This window comes from Pantherophis guttatus, chromosome 2 (assembly GCF_059756535.1).
Source record: "Pantherophis guttatus breed Tessera chromosome 2, ASM5975653v1, whole genome shotgun sequence".
NCBI classification, from domain to species: domain Eukaryota; kingdom Metazoa; phylum Chordata; class Lepidosauria; order Squamata; family Colubridae; genus Pantherophis; species Pantherophis guttatus.
In genome coordinates this window covers 247,022,383-247,033,385 of record NC_142064.1, presented here as the reverse complement: position 1 = coordinate 247,033,385, position 11,003 = coordinate 247,022,383, and the positions used below count along the sequence as shown (strand labels likewise).

Here is an 11,003-nt window from a genome sequence, read left to right as displayed (position 1 = left end):
TCAGCAAAAAGCTATCTTTAATTTGACAAACTTTACTGGTGAGCTTGGCATATTTATAGTAGCATGAACAAGTCTGGGAAAGAAGCAACGACCGGTAAGATCCCACAGAGTTGGTCTCCTCCAGGTCCCGTCAGCTAAACAATGCTGGCTGGCGGGCCCACAGGGGAGGGCCTTCTCTGTGGCTGCCCCAGCTCTCTGGAACCAGTTACCTCCTGAGGTCCGGACCATCCCCACCCTATTGGTCTTCCAAAAAGTGGTGAAGACCTGGCTTTTCTGGCAGGCCTGGGGCCATTGATCTCGCTCTTGCGATCCGGCGAGATCCAGCCATGAATGGTGTGAATGAGTTTTAATGTTTTTAATGTTTTTAATTCTTAAATGTTTTTTATAATGATTTTAAATACATTATGAGCCGCCCTGAGTCTTCAGAGAGGGGCGGCCTACAAATTGAATAAAATAAAATAAAATAAAATAAAATAAAATAAAATAAAATAAAATAAAATAAAATAAAATAAAATAAAATAAAATAAAATAAAATAAAATAAAGCTAAATAGACATATAAATGTAGAATAGAGAAAGGATGGGATTTCCAGTCTTTATGGTGATGTCTTGTTATTTATCATTAATGTTATTTCCTCCTCCTCCTCCTCCTCCTCCTCCTCCTCCTCCTCCTCCTCCTCCTCCTCCTCCTCCTCCTTGCCATTGTCTATCTGCTACAGGATGAAGGCCTCTTCCGCATGTTTCCAACCAATATGGTATTGAGCTTCCTTTTGCCACTTGGACCCACAATACTTGCTGATGTCGTCAATCCACCTTGTTTTAGGTCGCTTTCATGGACACTTTTCATCAAGTGGGATCCATTCTATGACTGCCTTGGTCCACCTGCCATTGGTTCTTCTTGCTATGTGAAATTTCCATTTCAATTCTTTTACTCTCTTGATGATATTGTAGATTTTTGTTTGTTCTCTAATCCACATGCAGGTCTACCTATCTTGCCTTGTGATGCCGAGCACGTATCTTTCCATGGCTCTTTGCGCCACTCGTAGCTTTTGTTATCGATTGGGAGGTTAGTGTCCATGTTTCGTTGGCATATGTTAGAGCAGATAGCACACCCTGATCGAAAACCTTTCTCTTCAGGCATAGGGGGAGGTCAATTACAGTTATTTAATTGAACTTATTGTATTGCTTAATTGGTGAATAGAAAAATCTCTGCCTAAACTATGGAATTGCTCACGTGATTTATTACAGACCCTACATCCAGATGAAGGAGAGCACAAACATCTCCTCACTTTTCTAAGACAGAACAGCTTGTCCAGCTTGCAGAAGGTCAGTTGGCAAGTCCAGTTGAAGTGGCTTCATCTGCCAAAGAGAAGGTCAGTCTGAACTTTTGATTATTTTAATGACAGACAGTGAGTGGGAACTCATAGAAGTCTATGATTTAATCAGTCTATGATTTATTAAATTGCATTTCTTTTTGATTGTAGAACATGGAGGTATTAGCCAATTTTTACATAATGTGGTTCTTCCAAAATTACTCACCATCAAGTTGCATACCTTCATGATCTTACCCTCTTTAAGAAATTATACATACAGTTAAGGACTTATGACCATAACTGAACCTGGCAAATACAGTTGTTAAGTTGTGACAGTCATAAAAAGGATCATCCTGTGACTGGCCCAATTTTATGACCTTTTTTTTTTTTTGAAACAGTTGTTAAGTGAACCCATTGTATGCTATGTGGGTTTTGTTTCCCACAGAAAATGTATGTGCAGGCCAGTTGCTAAGCATCCAGAATGCAGTTTTGTGATCATAGGAGTTGGAGAGTAGAACTTCAGAAACTTTTGGGAGATTTATCATAATTTTGAACAGTTGCTAAGGGACTGATCATAAATTGAGGACTACCTTAAATCAATAAAAACAAGAAAAGCTCCCATGTCTTATGAATATCTTACTGGTTAATAATGATGAATATTGTTTTTTTTCCCCCATGATATTACTGAAATCTGAATGTTTATCATGATGGACCTAAGGACAGAATATTAGATTAACTAAAGTCTGGGTGGGACAAGTATTCCCAATAATGAGAAACTAGACTGCAAAGAGGGACGCGGTGGCTCAATGACTAAGATGCTGAGCTTGTCGATTGAAAGGTTGGTAGTTCAGCAGTTCGAATCCCTAGTGCCGCGTAATGGGTGGAGCTCCCATTACTTGTCCCAGCTTCTGCCAACCTAGCAGTTCAAAAGCATGTAAAAAAGGCAAGTAGAAAAATAGGGACCACCTTTGGTGGGAAGGTAACAGCGTTCCGTGCGCCTTTGGTGTTTAGTTATGCCGGCCACATGACCATGGAGACATCTTTGGACAGCGCTGGCTCTTCAGCTTTGAAACGGAGATGAGCACCGCCCCCTAGAGTCAGGAACGACTAGCACATATGTGCGAGGGGAACCTTTACCTTTAGACTGCAAAATGTAATGGTTGCAAATGAAAATATCATAGTTTCGTTTGTGTGCTATTGGACATCATCCTGCTTAGCCAGAAAGTGATTGTCTCTGCTAACAACTTGAGAACACACAACTGAGGTGGCGCAGTGGTTAGAGTGCTGTACTGCAGCTACTTCAGCTGACTGCTAGTTCAACAGATCAGCGGATCAAATCTCACCGGCTCAAGGTAGACTCAGCCTTCCATCCTTCCGAGGTGGGTAAAATGAGGACCCAGATTGTTGGGGGCAATATGCTATTTAGTATACTGTCGATTGTTGTAAGCCGCCCAGAGTCCTCGGAGAGTGGGTGGCATAGAAATATGATTAATAAAAATAATAATAATAATAATAACTTGGCAACTGAGTCTAAAATGGTGCAAAATCACCACGTGGAAAGAGAGAGTCAGGAGGAGAAGGAAAGCTTTTACAATGTCTCCCACATTCTTCAGAAAAATGTGCCTGAAATAAATCAGTCTTCTGAAACAATCAAAGAGTGGTGAAAAGAGGATGCTCCTGTGTAGAAATTCTTCATCTTGTACTGCGAGAGAAAGCTTGGAGGATTCTTCTCTCACAGAAGTAGCCCAAAGGCATTCTCAAGGCCGTCTCAACTGTTCCAGCAAGATGAATTAGGTGGCTTTTTCACTTTAGTAGGGAAAAATAATTGGTTCTTCTATTCTGCACTGGTTGAACTACACCTAGAGTATTTCATCCAATTATGGAGACCACGTTTTAGGATGCATGCTGGTGAACTGGAGCCCGTTACAAGGAAAGCAACAAAAGAATAACTTGAGAAGAAAATTTGGAGACGTTGAGGATATTTTTGCATGAAAAAGACAAAGACTCCAGAGGATAAGAAAGCTATCTTCAAAGATCTGAAGGCTGACATGTTAAAAAAAAACCAAAAAAAAAAAAATCAAAACCAGGACAGAATATTCAGAATTACTCTGGAAGAGAGGACAAGAAATTGCGAATTTAAATTATACAGAAGTAGATTTCTGTCGGGTGTCAGGAAAAAAAAAGTTATTGACGGTAAGAGCTGTTCAACTATGGGACAGGCTGCCTGAAGTGGGGATAGATTATCCTTCAGCATCCGAGTTTGCTTGAGTATGGTCTCAAACAGTCATTTGTACTTCAGTAACCATCTGGCTTGGCATTGCAACCAAACAGGACTGATACAGACTTCATCGGATAGTTAGAACTGTAGCAAAAACAATAGCAACCAGCCTGCCTTCTATTGGGGATTTGTATACTGAATGAGTCAAAAAGAGGGCAGAGAAAATATCTACAGACCGCTCACATACTGGACATCATTTACTTCAACTTCTCCCCTCAGGATGCCTCTATAGGGCATTGCATGCCAAAATTACTAGATATAAAGATCATCCCCGCCCCCGCCCCCCCATGCCATCATTCTGCTGAACACTTAATTCCCACAGCACTGTCTCATTTCTCATCTTTTCTCATCCTCTCATCTTTCTTTCTTGCATTCGTTTCTTATGATTTACCCATTGTTGTTTATTATGATCTATGACCTATTACTTGCTGTATTTGTACACTCTGAGCTTGTGCACCAGAGACAAATTCCTTGTGAGTCCAATCACAACTGGTTAATAAAGAATTCTATTCTATTCTATTCTATTCTATTCTATTCTATTCTATTCTATTCTATTCTATTCTATTCTATTCTATTCTATTCTACTCTACTCTACTCTACTCTACTCTACTCTACTCTACTCTACTCTACTCTACTCTACTCTATTCTATTCTATTCTATTCTATTCTATTCTATTCTATTCTATTCTATTCTATTCTTCTGTGGGACCCAGAAGAAGGGCCTTCTCTGTGGTGACTCCCTCTCTCTGGAACATCATTCCCCCAGAGATTAGAATGGCCCCCACCCTAATTCTCTTCGGAAGGTGCTGAAGACCTGGTTCTGCCAGCGGGCCTGGGGAACCCGGAGTGGGATGGAGCCCATTAAATGGCTCATGTGATCGGCTGTCGCTGGGGTGGGAGGTGGGGATCTGGGGTGATTTTATTACATTAATTTATTTGGTTTTTTTAATGAGTTTTACTGGTTTTTAAATGTGGCTTTTTATATTCTGTGAGCTGCCTTGAGTCCCCATGGACGAATAGGCGGCAATATAAATCTAATAAATCAAATCAATCAAATCAAATCAAATCAAATCAAATCAAATCAAATCAAATCAAATAAATAAATAAATAAATAAATAAATAAATAAATATTCTATTCTATTCTATTCTATTCTATTCTATTCTATTCTATTCTATTCTATTCTATTCTATTCTATTCTATTCTATTCTATTCTATTCCTAATTCTAATTCTTGCAGATATCCACTATTGTAGTAGTGGATTCCTGCTTTAATTAGGGGGTTGGATAAGACCCCTTCAAACCTTTCCATTCCAGGGTTCAGGTTTCTCTGTGGCCCAGACTCTTTTATTTAGGTAAATTTGTATGGCTTGCATGGACCTGATGCCCCTCATTGGATGAAAGCCAATGTGGGCTGTTATAATTAGATTAATCTAGTAAGCTTTTTATAGCTTTGGGACAGAGATGTTTAATGTTCTTGTTTTATTTGTGCAACTTGTTAACACAGTCAAGGTGATGTATACTTATTTTAAATAAAGCAGATCACCTAAATCGGAACGTGTAATAAAAACAGAAAGTGATGGCGTGAATTAAAATCATTGAAAAACGAAGAGAAGTAAAGCTATTTTTACTTTATAACTAGGTGCTAATGTGCAACTTCCTACAACTGTGATGGCGAATCTATGGCATGCATGCCAGAGGTGGCATACAGAGCCCTTTCTGCTGGCACACACACCGTTACGCCAGGTCAGATCTCCGTGGCGTTTCTTTCGTGAGCTTCTGTTTCCCTGCAGACGACGAAACAGAAGTTCATGAAAGAAAAAGATCTTACCTCTTGCTGCGCTGCCGGTGTTGGGATGCCCTGCCTTCTGCCAGCCAGCTGGTCTTCGGGTCTTTGCTGCACATGTGTGCACATGTCCATGCATGCACATGTTTGCGCATGTCCATGCATGTTCACATTCATGCATGTTTGTGCATGCGCACATTCGCGCATGTTCATGCATGCACATGTTTGCACATCTTTGTGCATGTGTACATTTGCACATCTTCGTGCATGCACATGTTTGCACATGTTCATGTGTGCACACATTCATGCATGTCCACATGCACATGTTCACACATGCACACATTCACATGTGCATCTTTCAGTTTGGACATGTGCACGCAGGTTTGGCCCTCAGTGTCTAAAACATTCACCATCACTGTCCTATAAGATACGCCCTGGCTTAGACCAGACGTTGTTCTACCACAAGGTAAGTCCTTCCCTGCATATCTAGAACAGCAAGGATTGTACTGTTCCTTCTGGTGAACATCTACCAAGTTATGAAATGTTCCTGTGCTTGGAAAGGACTTTCCCTCCCTCACAGGTCACCTACTTCCAAAGCACCCGAAGGCCAGACAAGGAATAATGGATGGAAACTGATCAAGGAGATTCAACCTAAAAATAAGGAGAAATTTTCTGACAGTGAGAACAACCAACCAATGGAACAGCTTGCCTTCGGAGGTTGTGGGAGCTTCATCACTGAAGGCTTTCAAGAAGAGACTAGACTGCCATCTGTCAAAAATGACATAAGGTCTCCTGCTTGGGCGGGGAGATGGATTAGATGACCTACAAGGTCCCTTGCAACTCTGTTAATCTGTTAGTGAGCCCTGCTCAATAGGAAGGGTTTCTGGTTGAGCTGCAACCACTCCTGAGTCACATATGTTGCTCCACGTTTCTTTACTTCTGATTCCTGTGGTGCACTCAGGTCACGACTTGGGCCTGAAGCTCAGATATGTCCCTTTCAAAATGAGCAGGAAGCCTCTCTCATACAATAGGCTAAGCTAAGAAGTTATCCTCAATTTACAAACAGATACGAGTCATCATGTGTATCATATCTTCCACATCTGAAGCTATCATGCCTTGCATACTGAGAAACTGGGGGGTGGGACAGGGAATACGTTGTATATAAGGGTGCATTTTTCTTCCAGCATTTCTGAAATGGATTTAAAAAGACTTTATTCCCTAAACTATTTAGCCAGCATCCAGTATTGCAAAAGATGCCTGAAGAAACAGGCTGTGCATGATTGAAATCTACTGAGAGGAAAGCATCATCATGTACCATATGTAAGTGAACCACACCAATGAAGATCATGTACTGTGTGCATCATTATAAAGAGGCAGGCAATAATCAATTCTGAAACTGCATCATGCAAATCTCCACAAATCATATCCGTAGGAGCCATTTGCCACATCGTAATAGAATTCATTGCTGCTTCTACAACGAGATGTCACCAAATTACCATTAAGGCATTCACTTGCTTATCTTCCCCTAGAAATCCTAATAGCTGCTTATTAAGTTATAATAAGGAGGTAGGAGCCTGACATGTGATGCTTACTTGTACAATTTATTTGTACAGATGCATGCAAAAGCCTTAAGCAAAGCAGGAGTCCTGGAACTGTAGTGTCTTCATTATAGATTTTCCCCATGGGTGGCTTTAAAGGTTTTTACATGTTGAATTCCAGACATAGTGCTTGAAATGATCAGCTTCATCATGTCTAACAATTATATGTGAATGTCCAAGACAGTTCGCAATGTGGGTTTAGCAATTCTGTCCAAGATGCACCCCATGATTGAATTGAGGGTAATCTTTGGCTCTTGGCGCCAAAATCCAGGAGAACATTGAATAACCTCCCAGGATATGACTCATAAAGATGCAGTTATTGTCATTTCACAAGCACATAATAGACTAGACTAGACTAGACTAGACTAGACTAGACTAGACTAGACTAGACTAGACTAGACTAGACTAGACTAGACTAGAATAGAATAGAATAGAACAGAACAACAGAACAGAACAGAACAGAATTCACACTTGTGTGGCCAAGTGTGATTGGACACACAAGGAATTTGTCTTTGGTGCATATGCTTTCAGTGTACATAAAAGGGGAAAAAAGAGGAAAGGGGAAAAAAAGACATGCATTAAGAATCATAAGATACAACACTTAGTGATAGTCATAGGTTATTAATAAGCAATACTGGGAAACAAACAGAACAATATAAATCATAAAAATACAAGCAACGTGGTTATTAACAATTAACAACAATCATGTTGCTTGTATAATAAGTTTAATAATAAGATTTATATCTTATTAACAATAATAATAATATGATGATGGTACAAATAATTTTTGGATCTTGAGGCCACAATCAAGAAGGACACTGAATGACCTCGCAGAGTATGACTGATCAAGATGCTGCAGCCATTGTCATTTCCTGAGTTCTGCCTTAACTAAACCAACAAACAAATCTTATTAATAATAATAACCTGATGATGGTAGAAAGAAAACCACTGAATTTTTTTTTTCATTCAATCACGAATAACAATCTGTACGGTCATAATGAAGAATTCACAGTATCATATGTGATAAAACATTGAAATTTAGAAAGCAAAACAGGGGTGTGTGCGGAAATGTATATCATAAGCAAAATCGTTGAAGAAAATTAAACAGGATTGCTCAAAGTTGACTTCTTGGCCTCCCACTCATTGCCAAAGTCCATAGGAACTACCCTACCAACCATAGCATCTTTTTCAAAGTCTCAGTCGGCAATGCCAACATATCCAGAGCACAGTAAATCAGAGAAGATTAATTCTGTTGTGCTTTAGTCAATGTGCCCAGCCCATTGACTAAAGTACAGGTAGCCCTCAACTTACAACAATTGTTTAGCAACTGTTCAAAGTTGCAACAGTACTGAAAACAGTGACTGACAGACAGCTCTTACACTTAGAGTTGTTACAGCATCCCCATGGTCACATGATCACAAAATTCAGGTGTTCGGCAACTGTTGTGGTCTGCCAGCAGCCTGCGGAGCTGGCAGCCGAGTCGGACAGTGAGGAGGCTGGGGAGGAACATAGGCCAGTCCTGGAGTCTGGGGAAGGCTCGGACAAGGGCTCTGCGTCAGAAGCAGAGATGGGGCCTGGGCCATCTGGGAGTTATGCATGGACTCCAGAGCCTCCAGAGTCATTAGAGAGGCAGAGGAACAAGAGGAGCCTGTTCCTAGTGTGCGCATGCACAGAGCTGCCAGAAGGCAAGAACAGTTAAAACAAAAGGAATGACTTGAGAGTAAGGCCTGGAGATGATTGGCTCCTCCCATAAGGCTTAAAAGAGGAGCAAAGGCACGTGGGCCCTTTGCAGGAAAGCAACGTTGTTAATTCTGTTCCTAGTCGGCATCTCTGTTTGATTCTGGACTCTGTGTGGCTTGCCAAACAGGTGTTTGGCAGAGTGTCAAAGGAGATAAAGGTTGGTGATTATCCTGAAGGACTTCTCCCAAAGGACTTTTTGCAACTAACTGGGACTCAGCTGTGAATGAACGTAATTCACAGCTGTTGCAATAAAAGAGGTTTTTGGGACTACTCGTGTGTTTTAATGACTCAGGAAGCCTAGGTCACAACAGTAACTGGGATGCACCTTGGTTCCATCACTGAATTTAGGAGACTTTAATCAGCAGCCAGCTGTAAGTTTGGTTGCATTCTTGAACACAGCATCACTGAGAAAAGAAGAATGTAGTTTGAATGACTAAAAGCAACAGTTAGGGACAGGGAGAGAAGACACACTGACTGGGGAGCAAAGGAAGCAGCCACTAATCAGAGTACCTTGGGAGTGAAGTTGCCTCTCCCAGTAGAGGACTTTCCAATAGGAAAGACTGTTCCCTTTTCTGTTTTTCTAGTGATGAAAGGTTTACTTGTAGCCTCTGTTCCACAACAGTGGTAACTATGAGGGCTGCTGTTGACCTATGCCAATATATCAGGGGTGTCAAACTCGATTTCATTGAGGGCCACATCAGGGTTGTGTTTGACCTCAGAGGGCTGGGGTGGGTGTGACCAGGGTGGGTGTGGCCAGCTTGATGTGACTCATGTTGGGGGCACCTGTGGCGGCCCGAGCACTCTGCCAGCAAAAACGGACTCCCAAGCTCCGTTTTCGGCTGCAATGGCTTCCCGCAAGCCTCTGCCAGCAAAAATCGAGCTCATGAAGGCCATATGCGGCCCTCCCAAGCTCTGTTTTCATTGGCAGAGGCACTGCGGCCCGGTCCTTTGCTATTACCAGGGTGGCCCTGTGCGCCAGATCTAAACACCCCACGGGCCGGATCCGGCCCCCAGGCCCTGAGTTTGACACCCCTGCAATATACTATAGCAGGACCAAACGTCTGGCTGCCATTTCATACTGGTGTTTTCAGGTACTAAAAACATTGAGATAGTTGAAAGCAGCATTTCTTCATTTATAGGTAAAGCTTCTCAATTTACAAACATTCATTTGGTGATCTTTCAAAATTACAGCAGCAGTGAAAAAAAGGAACTTGCAAACAAGTCTCCCCAGTATCCTCGTGGTCGCATGTTGAAAATTCAAGTGCTTGGTAACTGGTCTGTATTTACAATGGTTGCAAAATCATTGTGTTTTGCAACCTTCCCAGACAACTTCCAACAAGAAAGTCAATGGCGGAAGCTGGATTTGCTTAATGATCACGTGATCTGCCGTGATTCACTTAACAACCATGGCAAAAAAAGAAAAGATGTAAACGTGCATAACTCAATAACCACTTGGTCCCAATTTTGATTGCAAGTCAAGAACTACCTGTTTTAAACTCTTTAACTCTTTTTTCCACTACCATTGTTGGGAATGGTAACAATGAGGATTCATTTAACAATAAAAGAATCCCTTTTGGAGATGTAGAAGAAAAGAGCCATCAGGAATCAAGCAGGACTAGAGAAAAGTAATAGTCAAAGATAAAATACTTGCCTTAAGAAGTTATCTATTGTTAAACCGTATATGTCAGGGTGTCAAATTCAATTTGCCTTGGTGGAGCCTTGGTGGAGCAGCAGACTAAAGCGTTGTTAAGTAGCACTTAAGTAGCACTTAGCTGCCAGCTGCCTGCAATTACTGCGAGTTCAAATCTCACCAGGCTCAAGGTTGATTCAGCCTTCCATCCTTCCGAGGTAGGTAAAATGAGAACCCAGATTGTGGGGGCAATAAACTGACTTTGTATAAAAAAGAACACCGCTTGGGGGGGGGCAAAAGCCCTACTAAGCAGGTATATACAAAAGTATGAAGGCTATTGCTTAATGCATTGTAAGCCGCCCTGAGTCTCCGGAGAAGGGTGGCATATAAATCAAACCAATAAAATAAAATAAATAAATAAATTTCACTGAGGGCTGCATCAAGGATGTGGTTGACCTTAGGGGCCGGTTGGGCACGGCAGACTGGGTGGGTGTGCCGACTGGGTGGGAGTGGCCAGCTTGACGCCACTCACAGGCATGGCCAATTGGGTGGGCGTGGCTGATTGGGTGGGCGTGGCCAGCTTGACACCCCAAAGTGCTGACATGTTTCCTCTTTGCATTGGGTAGACCGGGCCAAAGCCACACTGGCCCAATGTTTCCTCTTC

At 41.7% G+C, this 11,003-nt stretch overlaps 1 long non-coding RNA gene across 1 annotated transcript in view; it reads left to right on the top strand.

Moving 5' to 3' along the window:
• Positions 1-987: 987 nt before the first annotated feature.
• Positions 988-11,003, top strand: part of LOC148115566 (uncharacterized) — a 45,409-nt gene continuing 35,393 nt past the window's right edge. Inside the window, exons 1-2 of the long non-coding RNA XR_015731974.1 lie at positions 988-1,064; positions 1,247-1,371. This is a non-coding gene — a long non-coding RNA (uncharacterized LOC148115566). The remainder of the gene's footprint in view (positions 1,065-1,246; positions 1,372-11,003) is intronic.